Source organism: Ochotona curzoniae, unplaced genomic scaffold (genome assembly GCF_017591425.1).
Source record: "Ochotona curzoniae isolate NIBS_2020 unplaced genomic scaffold, NIBS_Ocur_1.0 contig_1071, whole genome shotgun sequence".
In the NCBI taxonomy this organism is placed as follows: Eukaryota; Metazoa; Chordata; class Mammalia; order Lagomorpha; family Ochotonidae; genus Ochotona; species Ochotona curzoniae.
In genome coordinates, this window is record NW_024464939.1 from 16,829,824 (window position 1) to 16,850,758 (window position 20,935).

Consider the following 20,935-nt stretch of genomic DNA (forward strand, 5'->3'; position numbering starts at 1 on the left):
CTTTGGATTGGCTCAGCTCCAGCCGTTGCGGCCGCTTGGGGAGTGAATCATCGGATGGAAGTTCTTCCTCTCTGTCTCTCCTCTCCGTATATCCGCCTTTCCAATAAAAATAAAATAGATCTTTAAAAAAAAAAAAAGAGGCTCATCTTTGGCTGCTTTCCCAGACACGCTAGCAGGGAGTTGGATCTGAATTGTGTTTGAGTTTGGCCCTACATGGGGATTCACCTGGAAGGCAGGTGTTACAGGTGGTGTCTTAACATGCTGTGCCCCAATGTCTACTCCTGTTCAGATTTTTATTTAACTTTTCAGATCTTTTCTACCCTTGGGCCGTATACTTCATACATTTCCTCTGTCCTTGAACTGCATGTAGTGAGAACAGTAAACATTTATCAGTTGATACTTAAGCAAGCATTCCTAAATTTCCTAAAGGAAATTCTAAATTAGTTTAATTTCATTTTAGGGAAATCTATTAAACAGTTTTGTAATAGGTTGAGTACCTATTAAGGAATGACCTAAAATTCATGTTTGTAGCTAGGTTGCAAAAAGCTGGTTCTTTTTTCTTGATTTGCTTATCATCACTTAAGGGTTTTTCAAGTATTTTCATATTTCCTCTGGTTTTTGATTTTTTTTTTCTAAAATGAAGTAAAACAACTTCTGTTGTGAACAGAGTAATAGGGCCCGGGGCGGTAACCTAGTGGCTAAAGTCCTTGCCTCACATGTCCTGGGATCCCACACGGGCGCCGGTTCTTGTCCTGGAGGCTACACTTCTCATCCAGCTCCCTGCGTGTGGCCTGGGAAAGCAGTCAAAGATGGCCTAAAGCTTTGGGACCCTGCACCCATATGGGAGACCCAGAAGAGACTCCAAGCTCCTGGCTTCAGATTGGCTCAGCTCCAGCCACTGCCGCCATTTGGGAAGTGAACCAGTGGACTGAAGATCTTCCTCTCTGTCTCTCATCCTCTCTCTATATGTCTGATTTTTCAATAAAAACAAATAAATCTTTAAGAAAAAAGTAATAAAGCAGTTAGGATATATGCTCTGAACTCTGACGTCAAGTTATAGGCCTTGAACATATTAAAATGTTTATAGTATTATACAGAAGTCATCGGAATAATTATTTAATGTTTCAGTCAGGAATTAAGCATTTACTATAATATTTTATATTCCTTTAAGAAAATGAAAGGAAATATTACTATTTATAATATAAAATTACTTTATGGATCACATGTAAGAAATTGCTTACTTAAAAAATGAAGTTACATGGAGGGAGAGACAGCTCTTTCCTCTCCTGGTTTACTCCCAGTTGGCTGAACAGTCAGCACTGAGTCACAATGAAGCTTCACTTGGGTCTGCCACTTGGGTGGCAGCGATCCAAGCCTTTGGACCATCTTCCACTGCTTTCCTAGGAAGCAGGAAGCCGGATTGGAAGTGGAGCAGGCCCTTGTAGGATGTGGGTGTCGTAGGTGGTGGCTTTATTTGTCATTCCTCCGTGCTGGCCCCTATGGATCAGATTTTTTTGCTTGTACATTGAACAAAATTATGATGATAAGTTTTTAGTGTTTAAAAATATTGTCAAGAAGAATGTTGAAAGTGGGGTGATCTGACATTTTCTGAAAATAAACTCTTCTTAGTATTTACCTAAATTAAAAGCATGTTAGGTAAATTTTATTGTACCTTTATGTCATTGCTGTCTGTCATGAATATTATCTGCAAAATACTTAATGTCAGCTGTTTTAAAAATTTGATTATCTTTATTTGTGAACGTAGCTTTTGGATCAGTAACAAGTAATCCATGGTTTTGATTTGTTTTTATTCTGAGAAAAAACTGAATTCATTCATTTGCTTAAAATCCATCAAGAGGGGCCAGTGCTTTGGTCCGGATGTTTTACAGCTTCTGTAGAAATAAAGAGCATAATATGTGGAATCTAAAGAGCTGACTTCAAATCCCATTTTACTACTGAAAAAGCTGTATTGTGCAAAATCATTGTGTAACGTAGTACTTGGGACAAAAAGGTTAGCCTAGAGATAAACTTTTGTAAGGTTTTCCTTGGGTTCAGTATCGTGGCAGTTGGTAAAGCTGCTGCCTGTCATGCTGGCATCTCATATGGGTGCTACTTTGAGTCCTGGCTGCTGCACTTGTTTTTTTTTTTTTTTAACAATTTTATTTTTGATGATGTTTACTTAGTTGAAACATATACATGCCCAGTTGGACCACTGATTAGGGTGGGGAGGGTCTAAGAATAGGGGAAAGTGGATGAGACAGCTGCCTTTGGTCTCCTTTTTCTTCTTGTATCTGGGAAAAGTGGGCAGAGAGGGGAAAAGGACTGCTCCCAGCATACTCATCACATTGGTACTCCGTGATAGGGGAAGACCACTTGATGTTATTCCAGGATCTCTGATTTGGAGCTTGTTCTGAGGGTACTACTAAAGTGGTTTTGATAGTTCTGAGGTGCTGTTGATCTCATTGCTCCAAGGTTGAGGAAATTCCTCCAAAGTCCATTGGCTGACATAGTCCACCTTAGAGTCCACACTTGACCAGATACCTGCTGTAAAAGCTTGACTAGGGGGAGCTGTCCAATTTGTTCTGCTCTCTGTGGTGCTAGATGTCCTCTGCAGGCCTCAATGAACTGGTTGTCATGTCCCCCTTGCGCATTTGGGCATGCTGTCCACTGCTCAGGCTTCATGCAACCAAGGAGGCACATGTCTGATAGATTGTGTGTTTTTTCCCAATGCTTGGAGTTCTGAATACAGTGATTCTGAGTCAGTGGTTAGGGAGGGTGGTCCCCAAAGAAACCTTGCCAGAGTTACTCTGGATCTGACTTCTGTGTGTGTCAGCCAGTACGGGGTCTACTCCAGTCTATCACCCACATCAGCCTACACACACACACACACACACACACACACACACACACACACACACACACACACACACACACACAGAGTTGTAGTTGCCTGGTTAGTTCTATCCCCAGTCCGATCTCCTGTGCAAACCACTGGATATTATTGGCCAGCCCAACGCTGCCCACCACACACTCAGCCCTTGTGCACAACCAGCAGGAACCGCAGCTTACTTGAAGCAACCCTAGTAATCCCTCACCAGCGACACCTTCAGCCTCGGCTTCTGAATATGCTGCTGTGTATAGCAGACTTGTCCTGTCCATCCGTCATCCCATTTGGCTCTTGTACACATTGTTGGGTATTGAAGCCTACCAGCCTTACTATCCAGCCCACATACATGCTGATGGTGCCACCGTCTGTCTAGCCAAACCAACCCCCAGCCCTGGTCCTCACACTCACTGGTAAGAGCTGTGACCCATCAAGGAGATGCCCAGAGTTTCGCTAGTAGGTCTGCTCCCATCCTCAGTTCTTGTGCTTTCCAGGTAGTACTGTGGTCTAGTCTGACAAAACTTGCTCTCCAGTTCCCTGCATCTGCCAGCCCATACTGTTGCAAAGGCCAACTAACCTGCATTTCCTCTGGTTCCTGCACATACCAGTCTGCCCCCAGTCCCAGCTGTTTGCTGACCAGTGGGAGCACTTTTCACAAGGAGAGTCCCTGCAGCCCCCTACTAGGCTTATACACACACCCTCCCCTCCTACTCCTTGGGTCTTATATGTGCTGGTGGATGCTATAGGCCCAATCTGATATGGCTGCTCCACTTCTGATTCAGCTCCCTGATAATGTGCTTGGGAAAGCAGGGGAAGATGGCCCAAGTCTTTGGGCTCCCTAGGGTTGTACTGGCTCAGCTCCAGCCATTGCTGCCATTTTTGGTGTGAACAAGTGGACAGATGATCTTTCTTGTCTCTGTCTCTCCTCTGTAACTCTACCTTTCAAATAAATAAGTGAACTTTAAAAAGTTTATCTTCCCCAAACCAACTTTTTTTGTTAAAAATATTTAATATTTTTTTCATATTTGAGATATAAAAACAGTGGTCTGCCAACTGATTGACTTTTTTCAAATGTTCACAGCAGCTGGGACTGAGGCATTCCAAAGCCGGAAATCCAGAACCCAATGCTCGTCTTACATGTGAGTGGCAGGAACCTAAGCACTTGAGCTGTCAGTGTTTTTGTTTAAGTCAGAGCTAACAAAGAGAGTGAGGAAGAGAGGGCTCTCCCATCCACTGGTTCACTCCTCTGATGGCTACAGCAGCCAACACTGGTCAGGGTAATGCTGGAAGCCAGCAGCTTCATCCAGGTCTCCAGCATGGGTGGCTCAAAACACCAGGACCACTTTGCGCTGCTTTCCCTGGCCTGTTCTCAGGGAGCTGGAGCAGAAGTGGAGCAGCTGAGACACAGATTAATGCCTGATGGGATGCTGGCATCGCATCTCAGGTGGCAGTTTAACTTGTGCCACCGTGTGGGCTCCGATGACATCACGTTCTTCTTCCTAGGGAAGGTCTTGTGATCCCACATTTCTTTCCATTTGTAGGAAGCTGGGATCACAACTGGAGCTAGAACTTGAACCCAAACACTCTAATACGGGACATGGGGTGTCTCTCGCTCTCTCCCTCCTTTTTTGAGAGGCACCCCACCTCCTGGTTTTCTCTCCGGAGGTGCTTTCCCCTTCCCTCCCTTCCCTGCTCACCTGGTCCCTTTGCAAATAAACTTTTCTGTCTGCAACAGAAAAAAAAATATGGGACATGGATGTCTCTAGCTTTCTTTTTTAAAATTAATTTATTTATATTTGAAAGGTAGATTTATCAAGAGAAAAGGAGAGAAAAAGAGAGGTTTGCGGTCTTCTGGTTCACTCCCCAGATGGCTGCAACAGCTGGAGCTGAGCCTATCCAAAGTGTGGAGCCAGGAGTTTCTTCTGGGTATCCCACATGGGTGCAGGGGCCCAAGGATATGGGTCATCCTCTGCTGCTTTCCTAGATCATAAGCAGAGAGCAGAATGAGAAGTGGAGAAGCTGGGACCCTGCACCCGTGTGGGAGACCTGGAGGAAGTTCCTGGCTCCTGGCTTCACATTGGTGTTGTACTGGTCATTGCGGTCACTTGGGGAGTAATCATTGGATGGAAGATCTTCCTCTCTGTCTCTCCTCCTCTCTGTATATCTGACTTTGCAATAAAAATAAATAATAAATCTTAAAAAAGTGGAGAAGCTGAGACTTGAACTGCTGTATGTAGGAGATGCTGACATGGCAGGTAGAGAATTACCCATTATGCCACTACACTAGCATCTCAAACTTTGTCTTGCCTACTGCGCACCTACCCCTCTCATATCTGTTTTCTGTGGTATCTTCTGTTGGTATGTGGCAATTTCATTCTTCTGGTTTCTGAACCAAAAGCCTTGGTTTCATCTCACCCATTGTCAAACCATTAGTCAATCAACTTTAATTTATATGTGCGTGTGTATATATATGTGTGTGTCTGTGTATATATATATACATATATATATACACGTCTATATGTGTATGTGTATGTATATATATATATATATATATATATATATATATATATATATATACCCCTCCATATACACATACATACTTGGGAGACCTAGAAGAAGCTCCTGGCTTCCAGCTTCGGATCTGATGAGCTCAGCTCAGATGGACATTGTGGCTGTTTGGAAAGCAAACTAGTAAGTGGAAGACTTCTATTACTCTTTCTCTGTTAAGAAACAAAAACAAAGAAGTCCGATTCTCAACTACTTGTCCATTCTTCTGAATTACTCCATATATCATCATCTTTATCATCATCATCATCTCAGATTATTCAACAACTTCATAACTGATTTCCCTGCTTCTCTCCTTGTCTCATGATTTTTTCAATCCACGGTTAAGTTGTTTTAAAACAGATATCACTTCATTGACAATCCTGCTGCGGTTTCCTGATCTTCTCCTAATATTATTCAGAATCACTTTTAATATTAAAAGGCCTTATTCAAAAAGAAGTTCTATGAAAAGCACAGTGACTAGAGAAAAAGATCTTCCAGACCCACAGTAGCCAGGTCTAAGCCAGGCCCTGCCATGTGGTGTGTCAGAGGCCCAAGTGCTTGGGTCATCTTGCGCTGCCCTCCCAGTGTGGTTAGCAGGTATCTGAAGAGAACCCCTGGGACTTGGGTAAGAGCTGCAGCTCCTCAGCCTGATGTGCCACTTTCCCGAGGTCCAAGAGAACGCAGTCCTTTGTTTCTTCCTGACCACCATGCTGCTCCTGCCTGAGGGCCTTTGCCCTGGTTGCATCTGCTCTTTAGATAGGAATGGCTCATTTCATTTTGTGACTCCAAGTTTTGAGGCCGTCAGTGAATACTGAATGAATGAATGAACACAACCTTTGCAATCACATAAATTTGAACTTGAATTCTTGTTTTGCCACTTAACTGCCTAGCCAGCTTTTCCTTCTACACCCCAACAAAGAAATGATAAAACATTCATATGGGGTAAGGTTGCAGATTATTTCATTGCATATATCTTTAGTTATTTGTGAATTATAACTTGTAATCTGTAGGCCCTACCTATTTTAAAATTATCATCGCTACCACATAGCTTCTTTTCCTGATTTCCCTGATTCCTGATTACTCTGTTAGCCATCAATGGAAAAACCTGTATTTCTGTTATCATCATGTCTCATGTGAGATCTCTGTATTTCCACACCATAGGAAGGAGAACGGAATTTTTTTTTTTCTGTTGCACACAGAAAAGTTTATTTGCGAAGGGACCAGGTGAGCAGGGAAGGGAGAAGAAAGGGGAAGCACCTCCCAAGAGAAAGCCAGGAGGTGGGGTGCCTCTCGAAAGAGGGGAGAGAGAGAGACACCGGAAAAAGGGTTTTTAATTAATGTGTATTTTTGCCAATACTTCAGAATCTGACCAATAACTAAATAAAATTATGGGTCCTCTATATCACTTTGAAAAATCAGGTTCTTTCAAGCCCAGCGGCGTGGCCTAGCGGCTAAAGTCCTCACCTTGAATGCGCCGCAATCCCATATGGGCACCGGTTCTAATCCCGGAGCCCCACTTCCCATCCAGCTCCCTGCTTGTGGCCTGGGAAAGCAGTCGAGGACAGCCCAAAACCTTGGGACCCTGCACCCGTGTGTGGGAGACCTGGAGGAAGTTCCTGGCTCCTGGCTTTGGATCGTCATAGCATCGGCCATTGTACTCACTTGGGGAGTGAATCATTGGATGGAAGATCTTCCTCTCTGTCTCTCCTCCTCTCTGTATATATGACTTTCCAATACATAAATAAATCTTTTTTTAAAAAAAAGAAAAATCAGGTTCTTTCAATTGAAATGTAATTTATATAGCACAAAACTTATCTTTTAAAAGAGGAGGAGGATGGGAGGAGCTTCTGTGCTTCTAAATTTAAACCATGAAACATGTTAAATTTACTTACTTTATATTAAAGAAATAAAATTAATTAAAACTTAATCCTGCTAAAGTGTACAATTCAGTGGCTTTTAATGTATTTAAAACTGAATTTTGAACATTCTGGTTACCCCAAAGTGAAACCCCTTATCTGCTTGCAGTCATTCCCAATTTCTTCATTTTTGCAGCTTCTGGAAACCCACTAATTTAAATTGTCTCTGTGAATATAACTTTTCTGGGCATTGTCATATAATTGGGGTCATATATGAATTATTTGTAAGTAGGTACTTGTATTAGCACTTCATTTTTTTTGGTGGCAAAATATTCATTTTATGGTTGTACTCAGAATTTGTTTACTCTGTCAACTGATAATGTGAATTGCTTCTTGTATCCATCAGTTGATCAATCATTTGGATCATTTTCACGTCTTGATTATATGCTTCCATGTATGTTCATGCAAATGTTCTTATGTACATGCATGTTATACTTTGATTTAGCTATGGACCCAGGAGTGTAATTACTGAGTCATAGGATAACTGTAAGCCCGTAAGTTTTTAAAAAATAGCCAGTTTTTTCCCTCCTATTTATGTACTCACAATATACAATCTATGTGTGTTTTCTTTGTTTTGTTTCTGTCAAGATTTATTTGAAAGGAAGAGTTAGAGAGAGATAGGGAGAGGTGTCTTCCATCACTGGTTCACTCCCCAAATGACTGAAGTATCCAGGGCTGTGCCATGCTGAAGCTGCAAACGTCTTCTGGGTCTCCCACATGGGTAAAGGGGACCCCAAGCAGTTGGGGCATCTTCCACTGCTTTCCCAGGCAAAATCAACAGGAAATTGGGTCAGAAATGGAGTAACCAGGACTCAAACTGGCACCTGTGTGAGCAGGTGATGGCTTAACCAGCCAAGCCACAGTGCTAGTGTCCACACTCCCTCACCCTCACTCCCCATTTCTTAAAGAAGTATTTATTTGAAAGGCAGTGTTACAGAGAGGGCAGTGATCGCAAGTGAGTACTCTATTCAGTCAGCTTTTTCACTCCCCGAACGATTGGTGCCATTTGGCACTGCTTAAATGGCTGTTCTCCCATGCAGGTGCAGGGTCCTAAGGCTTTGGGCTGTCCTTGACTGCTTTCCCGGGCCACAAGCAGGGAGCTGGATTGGTAATGGAGCAGCCAGGATACAGACTGGTGCCCGTAACAGCTTGCAAAAGCCGGAGCTGAGTCTGGTCAAAACCAGGAGCTTTATCTGGTCTTCTATGTGGGTGCAGTGGCCCAAGCTCTTGGACCATCCCCTGCTTTCCCAGGTGCCTTAGCATGGAGCTGATCAGAAATTGAGCAGCTAGGACTTAGATGGGTGCCCATGTGGGATACCAGTACTACAGGCAGCAGCTTAAGCAACCATGCTGCAATACTGACACAGAACTTCTAATGCCAGAAGTGTTAGTTTTTCCTATAAAAAGCAGATATGAGTGTGCACCTGACTTCAGTTAATAGTTGGAGGTTCGCAGTTAACACAGTTCTGTCCATGCTGACTCCTAAGTAGAGGTTTTCTTGACCTCCATTATTGGATTTGATACTTTCCTTGATGAGCTCTCAGACAACAATATTTTCACAATTGCCAAGATATTTCAAATATCCTTTTAAAGGGTGCAAATGAACAGCCACATGAAGCTTGTGATAAACCACAAAATTACATTTTCACTGGAAATTATTGACCTTAGACCAATAAAAATGGCAATAGGTTGCAGTGCATTTTAGGAAAATACTTTTGTTCTAACAATTATGCTAAGTGAGCTATAAATTGCAACGTAGAGAGTTGTAGCAGACTTACAGAGAATGAGGCACAGATTCTCCATCTGATGGTTTACTCCTTAAATGGCTCAACGGCCAGAGCTGAGCCAATCTGGAACCCGGAACCAGGAGCTGCTTCTGTTTCCCTCATGGGTGCAGAAGCCCAAAGACTTGACATCCTCCAACCTCTGCTGCTTTCCCAGGCCATAAGCAGGGAGCTGGATCAGAAGTAGAACAGCCAGCGTTAGAACTGGCATCCATATAGAATACCAGCACTACAAGGCTAAGCACTAAGGATAAGCCTATTGAGTTACCATGCTTATTAAGATGTATTTTTTTAAGATGTACTTATTTATTTATTTTATTTTTAAATTTTGTTTTTATTACAAAGTCAGATATACAGACAGGAGGAGAGAGAGAAAGCAAATGGAGCTGCTGGGATTAGAACCAGCGACCATGTGGGATCCTGGTGCATTCAAGGTGAGGACCTTAGCCACTAGGCCACACCGCCAGGCCCAAGATGTATTTATTTTTATTAGAAAGGCAGATATACAGAGAGGAAGAGACACAGAGAGGAACATGTTCCAACTGATGATTAACTCCCCAAGTGACCGCAGTGGCTGGAGCTGAGCCTATCTGAGCTGAGCCTATCTGAAGCCAGGAACTTCTTCCTGGTCTCCCATGCAAGTGCAGGGTCCCAAGCTTCACGCCATCCTCTACTGCCCTCCCAGGGCACAAGCAGGTAGCTGGGTGGGAAGCCAGGCTGCTTGGATTAGAACCCGGGTCCATATCAGATTCTGGCACGCTCAAGGCGAAGACTTCAGCTGCTGAATCACTGTCGTGGGCCCTGGCCCTATCTTTTTGTAAAAGAAAAAGAAAATGCTTCGTTTTCAATTTTGAAAGCATGGTGGGGGAGGGCAAAAGAAACATTTGTTTTTAATTTTAAAAGCATAGTGGGTGTATTGGGGCAGGGTAGAGAGAGAGAAAGAGAATCTTCATCCTCTGGTTCAATCCCCAGTTGTTACCATGTTGAGCCTTGGTCATGCTGAAACCAGGAGGAGCTTCCTCTGGTTCTCACTTCTGGGAGAAGGGACCCTAAATGCTTTAGTTGCTTTCCCAGGTATATTAACAGGAATTAGATTGAAAGTGAAGCAGCTGGCCCTGGCACAATGGCTTAAGGGATAAATCCTCAACTTGCAAGCACCAGGATCCCATATGGGCACTGGTTCATGTCCCAGCTGCAGCTGCTCCACTTCCCTTCCAGCTCCCTGCCTGGGAAAGCAGCAGAAGATGGCTCAAAGCCTTGGGACCTTGCACCTGTGTGGGAGACCTGGAAGAATCTCCTGGGTTTGGATCGGTTTAGCTCTGGCGGTCACAGCATGATCCAGTGGATGGACAATATTTCTCTCTGTCTCTCCTTCTCTCTGTAAATCGAATTTGCCTTTCTAATAAAAATGTTTTTTTTTTTTTTTCTTTTTTCAATTGGAGCCACTGTGACTCATGACTCAAATGGGATGCAGGCGATGTAGATGACAGCTTTTCCAGCCACACTGCAGAGCTGGCCCCTAAACTGTGTTACCACTGCTTTTGTTGTATCCCAGAAGTTTTGATATGTGTGATGTCATGTTTATTTGTTTCCAGGAATTTTGTGTTTTCTGCAGTGGCCAACCGTTCATTCGTTTGTGTATTGTCCAATTTCCTTAATTTGATATTTTTAAGAGTTTCTTGAGTTGTCAGTTTTCAGGTGCATTCCACTGTGGTCAGAAAAGATATGTACCATGATTTCAGTTTTTAAAAATTTGCTGAGACTGTTTTTATAGCCTAGCATAACGCCTATGGAGAAAGTTCCATGCCCTAATGAAAAGAATGTGTATTCTGAAACTGTGGGATGGAGTGTTCTGTACATGCCAATTTGTTCATGTGGTGTGTGTTGTAGATTAGCTGTGTAATCTTTTGTTGATTTTCTGCATAATTTATCTATCCAAGGATGAAAGTGTAGTGTTGAATTTCCCGTAGTTACTTGAGTTTGTCTCTCTTTAGATCTGCTAACATTTATTTTATAGTCAGACCACCCTGTCAGTGGGTGCATATACGTTTACTTTTGTCACATAGAATCTTTATGTTTTAATACTGAAAATGTGTTATGGTGAAGACCTTTTCTGAGTATTTGTTCTAGTAGTTCTGTGTGCTTCTGTGTACTTGGATGTCTCTTTTTTCCAAATCAAGGAGATTTTCTCCTCTTATTTCACTGAGTAGGCTTTCTAATCATTCTCCCATGGCTTCAGGAACTCCTAAGACATGTGTGATTGGTTGTTTGATAGCATCCTGTAAATCTGAAAGCAACATTTTCTGATTTCTTTCCTTTTTGTCTGAGATATTTCCGAGGTTTCATTTTCTAGCTCAGATCTTCTTTCTTCTGCTGTGCCATGTCTGTTGTTGAGGCTTTCCGCTGTGTTTTCTATTTGGTATAAGAGTCTCTTCATTTCTGATGCTTGAATTTTATTTCTCTTCAGTATCTTTGTCAGTAAAAATGTTCAACCTTATATAAATTTGTTTATATCATAAATCTGTTTGAGTGATCTTATGGTTAGGCATTTTATCATTGTCTTCGTTGCCATATTCTAAATATCGAAGTGTTATATTCTTTTTGGAAAGTCATATCATCATCTTTATTTCAACATTTATTTATAGGCATTTGTGGAAACACTTGTTAATTTTCCCATCTTTTGGCTTTTGCATTTAAACTTTGCCTCTGTGGTGTCAGCTCCTTTAGTGGATTGCCACTGACATGTTGTGGGCAGGGTTCTAAGCTCTGGTCAGTGCTCAAGTGTGGGGCGTACCGTCTGACACCCAGGTTGAGTGTGGTAGGTCTCCTCTGTTAGTACGGGGAGGTTATGGTCTCATCGGCTAGAATAATCACAATCTCACCCACCTCTCAAGTTATCAATGTTCAGGGTTATCATATGAAGGAGAGTTCTCAGTGTGAGCACAATGACCCATTGCAGCCGCTCAATCTCTTAGCCTCTGAAGTGATTGCTCAGAGATGTAGATGTGTACCACACTGTGTTGTACAGCCACAGAATTTCCTTAAGCATAGCCCATGAGTAGGGGATCCGCTCTCAGCCCTGTGAACCTGCCTCGTCCCCAGATAGTAGAGGCATTCCCAGAACCAGCTGCCTGTGGTGCTCTGCCTTAGCATTTTTTGAGTCTTGGAACCTGTGACACGGTGGGAGGATGGAAGTGCCTTATTCACCAAGTGGGTGCCCAGCCTCCTGCCAACCTACTGGACCAGACACAAAGTCAGTGGGAAATGTGGATTTATGAAGTCACCTGGTTGGTCATCTGCAAATGCCACCTCTATTTCTCCTGGCATGAAAGTGGGACTATCTCTGCCAGTTACTGAGTACCCTTGTGAGGGCATGGGAGAAAAGAAATGCACTTTCCCTGCACATGGGACCCTGCCCGCCACCAAGGCTCCATGCCTGCCTTAAAGTCAGAGTGGCCTTCAGAGTTCTCCCTCGGGCATATCAGCAGTGCCAGAGCACAGTCTGCCCTCCCTTTGCTCTCAGATGCTGGTGTTTGCTGCAGCCCCTGGCTGTGGAGTTCATGTGTGGCATCCCTGCTTGTTGTTGGTGTACTGTCATGCTTTTCCACTGCATCTCTTCTTTTGGTAATGTTTTCACTGCCAGCTTTTCTTCAGCTCTTTGGGAATGTACCTGCTCCACTTCTGTTAACCTTCCTCGGGTTAGAATTGGCATGTGTTTTCATGTGTTTTCCCAATTCAGCCATCTTGGAATCCAGGGTTTTCTGTAGAGGCATTATTTACCAGAACTCTGGTTTCATACCCACTTAACTTCCCAAAGATCCTATGTCTTCCTGCTAATGCATTCGGGACTAGATTTCACCATAGGAATTTTGGTGGGACACAAATGTTCAGACTGCAATATCTCACACTCCTAAGGTTTACATTGTACTTGCACTTTGAAAAATAAGTCATATACACTAATGTATCAGTTATTGTCTCATGATGGATCTGAAGTTCGGTTTCTGAGTCCTACCAAACTTTCCCTGTCTTTGAGGACAGAGTCATCATTTTGTTCAGCATATTTAAGATTTATTGTGCACTCAAAATCCTGACTACAACTTAGATAGCAGATCTAGGGCTCTTTTTTTAAAAAATTTTCATCTATAATATGCAATCAAAGGGAGAATGACTCTGAATTGTCTTTTATCTCATTCTAGGACAAGATTTCTTGGTAACTTCAGTATTTTATTTGGGGTTTAGCTTCCAGAACATCAGATGCCTGAGCTCTGGACTGTGCTGAGTAGATAAGCTTTGCTCCTGAGTTGTAACCCTCTTTGTCTCCTGGAGTGAGATAGGTTTAGGTTGTGTATGAATTCACTGGGTTCATGGAAAAAAGCAAACACAGCCCAAAGAAGTCAGTTTCATTTAAAGGAACAGTAAGTTTAAATGTTTAAAAATAAATTTTGGGGCCCTGCGCGATGGCGCAGGTGGTTAAGGTCCTCGCCTTGCACGCCCGGGATCCCATATGGGCGCCGGTTCTATCCCAGCAGCCCTGCTTCCCATTCAGCTCCCTGCCTGTGGCCCGGGAAAGCAGTGGAGGACGGCCCAAAACTTTGGGACCCTGCACCCACGTGGGAGACCCGGAAGAGGCTCCTGGCTTCGGATCGGCATAGCAATGGACGTCTTGTTCACTTGGGGAGTGAATCATCAGACGGAAGATCTTCCTCTCTGTCTCTCCTCTCTGTATATCCGCCTTTCCAATAAAAATAAAATAAATCTTTAAAAAAATAAAAATAAATAAAAATAAATTTTGGGGCCGGTGGTGTGATGTAGCATGCTAATCCTCTTTCGGCAAGCACTGATATCCCATGCTGGTTCTGGATCATGTCCTAGCTGCTTCATTTCTGTTTTTTTGTTAAATATTTATTTTTATTGGAAAGTCAGATATACATTGAGGAGTAACAGAGAGGAAGATCTTCTGTCCTTGGACTCACTCCCCAAATGGCTGCAACAGCCAAGACTGAGCCAGTCCGAAGCCAGAGCCCAGAGCCTCTTCCGAGTCTCCCACGAGTCTTGAGACGGGTAGAGGGTCTCAAGGTTTTGAGCCATCCTAGATTGCTTTCCCAGGCCACAAGCAGGGAGCTGGATGGAAAGCGGGGCTGTTGGAATTAGAACCAGTACGCATATGGGATCCCGGCACATTCAAAGCAAGGACATTCGTGGCTTAGGCCAATGCGCTGCACCCACTGCTTCACTTCTGTTTTTTTTTTTTTTTTTTTTTTTTTTTTTTATTGGGAAGGCAGAATACAGAGAGGAGGAGAGACAGAAGAAGATCTTCCATCCATTGATTCACTCCCCAAGTGACTGCAACAGCTGGAGCAGAGCAAATCCGAAGCCAGGAGCCAGGAACTTCTTCCTGGTCTCCCACACAGGTGAAGGGTCCCAAGGCTTTGGGCTGTCCTTGACTGTTTTCCCAGACACAGCAGGGAGCTGGATGGGAAGTGGAGCTGCCAGAATTAGACTGGTGGCCATATGGGATCTTGGCATGTTCAAGGCAAGGACTTTAACCGCTATGTTATGGTGCCAGGCCCCTGCTGCTTCAGTGGTAATCCAGCTCTCTGCTTGTGGCCTGGGAAGGCAGTGGATAATGGCCTCCCGCTTAGGAGCCAGGAGCCTGCGAAGTAGTCCCTGGCTCCCAGCTTTAGACCAACTCAGCTTTGGACATTGCAGCCATTTGGAGAGTGAAGCAGCAGGTGGAAAACATCTCTTTCTCCTCTCTGTAAAATCTGCTTTTGAAATAAAAATAAATACATCTCTTAAAAATGTAAATTTTAATGTTAATTTTCACCTTTTATTTAATCTATTGTATCTCATTTCTTGACCATGCCAAGGAAGCATTTGGCATAGTCAAACTTAGTTTGATTTTATGAGTTCTTATTTGTGCTGGCATTGGCATTTTAAGTTTCGGGAGCAGGAATAGGATACAGTAGAATTTACAGTTGTCCTCTATTTGTGGATTTCACCTCCTCAGACACAGATCAAACACTCAGAGATGAGAAATTGTGCCTGTTGAACATGTACTGATGTTTTCTTGTCAATGTCGCCTAAGCAATATAACAGCTATTAGGTAGCCTTTACATTATAGTAGATATTTTAAGCAATGTAGAGACAGTTTAGAGTATTCAGGAGTTACATGTAAATACCATGTCATTTTCATAAGGGATTTGAGTATCTGGGGATTGTTGTATCCACAGCGGTCCTGGAATTAATGCATGTCATATGCACAATGCTGGTGGTGTGTTTCAGTGATTATATTTTAGAGTGATTACACTTTTTTAGAAACAATAATTTAAAAAGTGAAGTTAGAGGAAGAGATTTCTAATGTAAGTAGCAGAGGCCCAAACTGTTTTTCAAGGCCAGTATCAGGCCAACACACAAGCCAGCATCTGTCTGTTTTGGATGCCAGTGTTGCAGGCAGTGGCTTGACCTGCTATGCCACAACAATATTGCTGAGATTATTATTTTTAAAGATGTATTATTTTTATTGCAAAGTCAGATATACACATACAGATAGGAGGAGAGACAGAGAGGAAGATCTTCCTTCTGATGATCCACTCCCTAAGTGACTGCAGTGACTGGTCCTGCACCAGTCCAAAGCCAGGAGCCAGGAACTTCCTCCAGGTCTTTCACACGGGTGCAGGGTCCTAAAGCTTTGGGCTGTCCTTGACTGTTTTCCTGGGCCACAAGCAGGGAGCTGGGTGGGAAGAGGGGCCACTGGGGTTAGAACTGGCGACCATATGGGATCCTGGCTAGTTCAAGGCTAGGGCTTTTAGCTGCTAGGCCACACTGCCGGGCCCTGAGATTACTTTTTAGATTGCTTTTACTGCTCTCTACAGCCTGTTTCTTGAGCCTTCTGAAGGCTATACATTTGAAGGCTAAGAGTACTAATATGTGAGTATTTTATTTCATGTCCTTGTGTTCCCGTATTTCATCTTCAGTAGGAAAAACTATACTATGATGACTCTTGGAGGGGTGACAGTGAAAGATAGGGAGAGAAGGAACTTTTTCATGTTATTATCTCCTTAACAGTCATAAAGAAGAATAAATCTAAATAATAATTCTCTGGCATTGTGGTGTAGCTGGTTAAGTTGAGGTTGCAGGGTCAGCATCCCACATGTGCACCAGCTAGGATCCCAGATGCTGTACTTGCTATTCAACGCCCTGCTAATGCAACTGGAAAAGCTATGGGAGTTGCCCAGATTCTTGGGCCTCTGTCACCCAGGTGGGAGCCCCGGGTGAAGCTCCTGGCTTTGGTTGGCCCATTCCTGGCACTTGTGACCATTTGGGGAATGAACCAGTAGACAGAAGACCTCTTGTGTCTCTCCTTCCTTCTCTCAGTAACTCTGCCTTTCAAATAACTGAAGATAAATCTGAAGAAAAAATAAAAGCTCTTGTGCACTAAGGTGTAAAATGGTTTATGGTTTAGGAAGTGTCGCACATCCGTGGTTGTTGGAATGATGGAAGATATTTTCAGGTAATATATTATACTAGAATGTTAATTCACCTTTTAATGTGTCCTAATTACCTTGTCATTGGTAGTTGTATAGTGGAGAATTTGTCAGCGGTTTTCTCATGAGAAAAAAGGAATTTGTGAAACACAGTTTCATATCACTCATTTATATGAGGAAGGAGTAAGAATACGTGCTAGTTCCTTAAGCGAAACTAGTTCCGAAAGTGTTAAGTGGCCTGTATGCGGTGGTGTTTAAATGTGTTAGGTTCCTTCTGACTGAATGTGAGAACCCCTATGGGTTTCTCAGAAGAGCTCAGATTGCTGCGAGCTTTCCAGACTTGAGCAACAATAAGATGAAGGTTAGGTAACTCTCAGGTTTATTTTAGAGTTGACATGTTTTTGTTTGTTTGTTTGTTAAGATTTATTTAGTTTTATTACAAAGTCAGATATACAGAGAGGAGGAGAGACATAGAAGAAGATCTTCCACCCATTGATTCACTCTCCAACTGAGCGCAACGGCTGGTGCTGCGCCGATCTGAAGCCGGGAACCAGGAACTTCCTCCAGGTCTCCCACATGGGTGCAGGATCCCAAAGCTTTGGGCCATCCTCGACTGCTTTCCCAGACCACAAGCAGGGAGCTGAATGGGAAGTGGAGCTGCCGGGATTAGAACTGGCGCCCATATGGGATCCTGGTGTGTTCAAGGCGAGGACTTTAGCCTCTAGGCCACACTGCCGGGCCCAGCATGTTTTAAAACATTGATATTCTAGGCCTGGCTGTTTTTAATGGATGAATGAGGCAAAATGAATCTTTTTGTTAATGACTTCAGACCTTTTGTGTCTAGAGGTATAGATGTCTGTGTAGTGCTGTACGAATTCTGAGAATAAAGTGCGTATTTAATTATTAACTTGCACATATTTTGGGATAGATGAGATATAATATGAACTAGAATCATTTCAGTTGTTACATTTACTGAAACTTAATTGATGAAGTTTTATTTCCTGGGTGTTGTTGTAGGGTGTACTTGAAAAGAAAGTTAACTCTTTATAATTCCATATTTTGTAGGTTTTTAAAATCCATTCTTTATACTTTAACATCTTTCAAATCAAGATATGTGTTATCAGTGTCTATCATTGAATAATTGGAGGGAGTTGTTTTTTTTCCCCCTTTCCTAGTATTTTATCATGTAATGGCATGTCATAGAGTTGGTAGTATGTCTTAGATTTGGAAGATAATGGCATGTTTATAATCCATTTGTGTTTTCCCCATACTTCACCAAGTTAGAGACATACAAGAGGGATACTTGACCGTGAACCACTGAAACTAATCTCCCTTCTTTCCCACTGTGGTTCCTGGGGGTTTTGCTGTTTTACACTGGTTCGCTTCTACAGTTATTTCCCATTTACAAATATTTCAGTTTATAGCTGGCATTTTCACTACAGTCTGGGCAAGCAGACCAGTATTGCTGTGTTTTTTTGTTTTGTTTCTTTTAACTTTCACTTAATTGAAAGGCTGAGAGACAGAGACCAAGATCTTCCAGGTGACCTCAGTGTCCAGGACTGTGCCAGGCGGCGGCCAGGAGACCCAGGATTTCTTCTGGGGTTCCCATTTGAGTGGCAGTGTCCCAGGGACTTGAGTCATTACCCTCATGGGGTGCAGATTGGCAAGAAACTGAAGTGAAAGTGGAGAGGGGAATACAAATGCAGGCCCTCTGACGCAGTACCCCCAGTAGTGTACTAACTGCTGTGCCAAATGCCAGCCCTATTGTGATGGCTTTATAAGCTGGCAATATCAAAGCATTTACTGCTGTCTCTCATTGGCTTTCTCTTCCTTTCTTTCTTTCTCTCTTTTTTTTGGGGGGGGGGGTTGTTGTTGTTGTTGTTTAAGATGTATTTTATTTGTGTTTGAGAGACCAATAGCGATGTATCCGCTGGACTAATCCTCAGATGTCTATAGCAGCTGAAGCTGGTCTAAAGTGAGGAGGCAGAACCTGGTTTTTCTGGTTCTCTCTTGTGAGGCAGGGGCCTAAGTACCTGGGCTGCCATCTGCTGCTTTCAGGCTGTGAGCTGAGATCAGAAGTGGAGCAGCTGGGACTCAAACTGGCACCTAGATGGGATGCTGGCACCACAGGTGGAGGCCTAGCCTGTTGCTTCATGATGCCAGTCCCTTCATCTGCTTTTATTTTTGTTGTTGTTGTTAAGATTTATTTTTGTTTGAAAGGCAGAGAGAATAAGAGGTAGAGAAAAAGCCTTCCATCTGCTAGTTCACTTCCCAAATGGCAGAATTGAACTGACCCTGGGGAGGCGCTTCCTCCGGGCCTCCCATGTGGGTGCAGAGTCTGCTTTCCCAGGCCATAAACAGAGAGCTGAATTGGAAGTGGAGCAGCCAGGACACAAACCAGTGCACCACAGTGGCCCTGTTTAATACTTTGCCTTCAAAGTTAGAAGTTGAATGCCTCCTCACAATTAAGCTGCTTACATGATAGGTTCCTCCAGACCAAATGCTTTGAGAGAATGAGTAAGAAGGAAACCATAATTTTTTATAGGCTAATCAAAGCACCTCTAAAAGATTATAGCAGATCTTCAGTTGTTTAAGTGTATATGATTTTTAATTTATCTTTGCATTCAACTCTTTAATAAAGCCTTTTTAAAACAGATTTATATTTATTGGAAAGATATCAGATTTATGGGGAGAAGGAGAGACAAAAATATCATCCGTCTGCTGATTTACTCCCCAGATGGTCACAAGGGCCAGAGATGTACCAATCTGAAGCCAGGGGTCAGGAACTTCATAATGTCTCATGCAACTGCAGGGTCCCAAGCTTTGGGCCGTCCTCTACTGCTTTCGCAGGCTACAGGCAGAGAGCTGGATGGGAAGTGGAGCAGCTGGGACACAACCCAGCACCCATGAGGGATCCTGACGCATGCAAGGTGAGCATTTAGCCATTTAGCTATTGCACCGGGACCTACTACCTGTTGCTTTAGGTCCTCTGTGTGTACCTCCAAGGAATTTAAGACATTTTTCTAGAAGAACTGAAAGGATACTTTGAGGCATGATCACTTGAAGATATTTCTTACTCTTTCTAAGGAACAGCAATTCCAGCAAAGATAAACATCTATGGGTGAATTTCCTGATTTTGTGAGCCTGCCAAACAGATACGTTGTTTGCCCTTTTTAACAGTTTTATTACTAAATCAGTAAATTATTATTTTCATCAGTAGTCATTCCTTAATTCTCAGGATACTGCTCCTGCTTTCTCACTATTGAGGATGTGCAAGGTAGTTTACTCCCTGCTTGAAGACAGGATTTGCCGTTACTGATTTTTGAATGCAATGACTATGCACTTTCAGTTGAACACCTAGATCTGTGCCTGAGTTAGCTTCTAACTTGATAATATAGAAATGAAGAAGAGGGCCTAATGTGATGGCTCAGTGGCTAAATCTTTACAAGTGCCAGGATCTTATATGGGTGCTGATTTATGTTCTGGCTGCTCCACCCAGCTTCCTGCTTACAGCCTGAGAAAGCAATAGAAGATGGCCCAAAGCCTGGCAACCCCGAAGACGTTCTTGGCTTGTAATTTCAAATCAGCTCAGCAATAGCCACTGCAGCCACTTGGGGAGTTAACCAGCGAATGGAAGATCTTTCTGACTCTCCTTCTCTCTGTAAACCTACTTTCCTAATAAAAATAAATAAATATTTGAAAAAAAATATTAAGCAGTGGATAGTAGCCTCTTTTTGTGGTTCTAATGGGAGAGGATGGAAAGATTTGGTATTAATCATTACTGCCCAGCAAACTCATGATGACGTACTTACTATCTTTCTGTTTAGTTCCACTAGTCACACAGAGCAACTCTGGTTTAACGGTGAAAGGGAACTACACAAAGTGTGCTCAACATCAGGATGCAGGGCTAATTGAGGATTCTTTGGGAAGCTGACCATAAGTCTCTTCCTGTGTTGATACATCAGAATTTCTGTCAGATTGGAAACTTTCTTTTCTTTAGCAGTTTTCATCATCATGTTCAGGAGATCTAGGGCTAATTTTGTAAAACTCTTCTGGCCTTACCTTTGTATCTTTCCTGTACTTAGTAACTAATGCACACTGACTCTCCTTTGCTTCATAAACAAGGGCTATTTTTCCTGTCTTCCTTTTCTCTAGAGCATTTCCACAGCAGTATTTTTCCAAAGATGAGAGTTCAAATAATTGAAACTTTATTTTTGTAAGCTTCTTTATGCCATCTTTCTTTCCTTGGAGAATCGCTGTGCAAGTTAGTGTGTTAGAAGCCCTGTGTTAAAAAATCAGTTTTTCTTTGTTTAACCC

General features: G+C 42.9%; 1 protein-coding gene and 1 long non-coding RNA gene across 4 annotated transcripts in view; both read left to right on the top strand.

Annotated features, from left to right (window-relative positions):
• The window catches only part of UBE2W (ubiquitin conjugating enzyme E2 W), a 64,280-nt gene that overhangs the window by 8,755 nt on the left and 34,590 nt on the right, over positions 1 to 20,935 (top strand). The window lies entirely within an intron of this gene.
• LOC121165627 lies at positions 5,447 to 20,803 on the top strand. Its single transcript, XR_005885304.1, has 3 exons — positions 5,447 to 6,235; positions 15,277 to 15,281; positions 20,790 to 20,803. It is a non-coding gene; the product is annotated as an uncharacterized LOC121165627 (long non-coding RNA).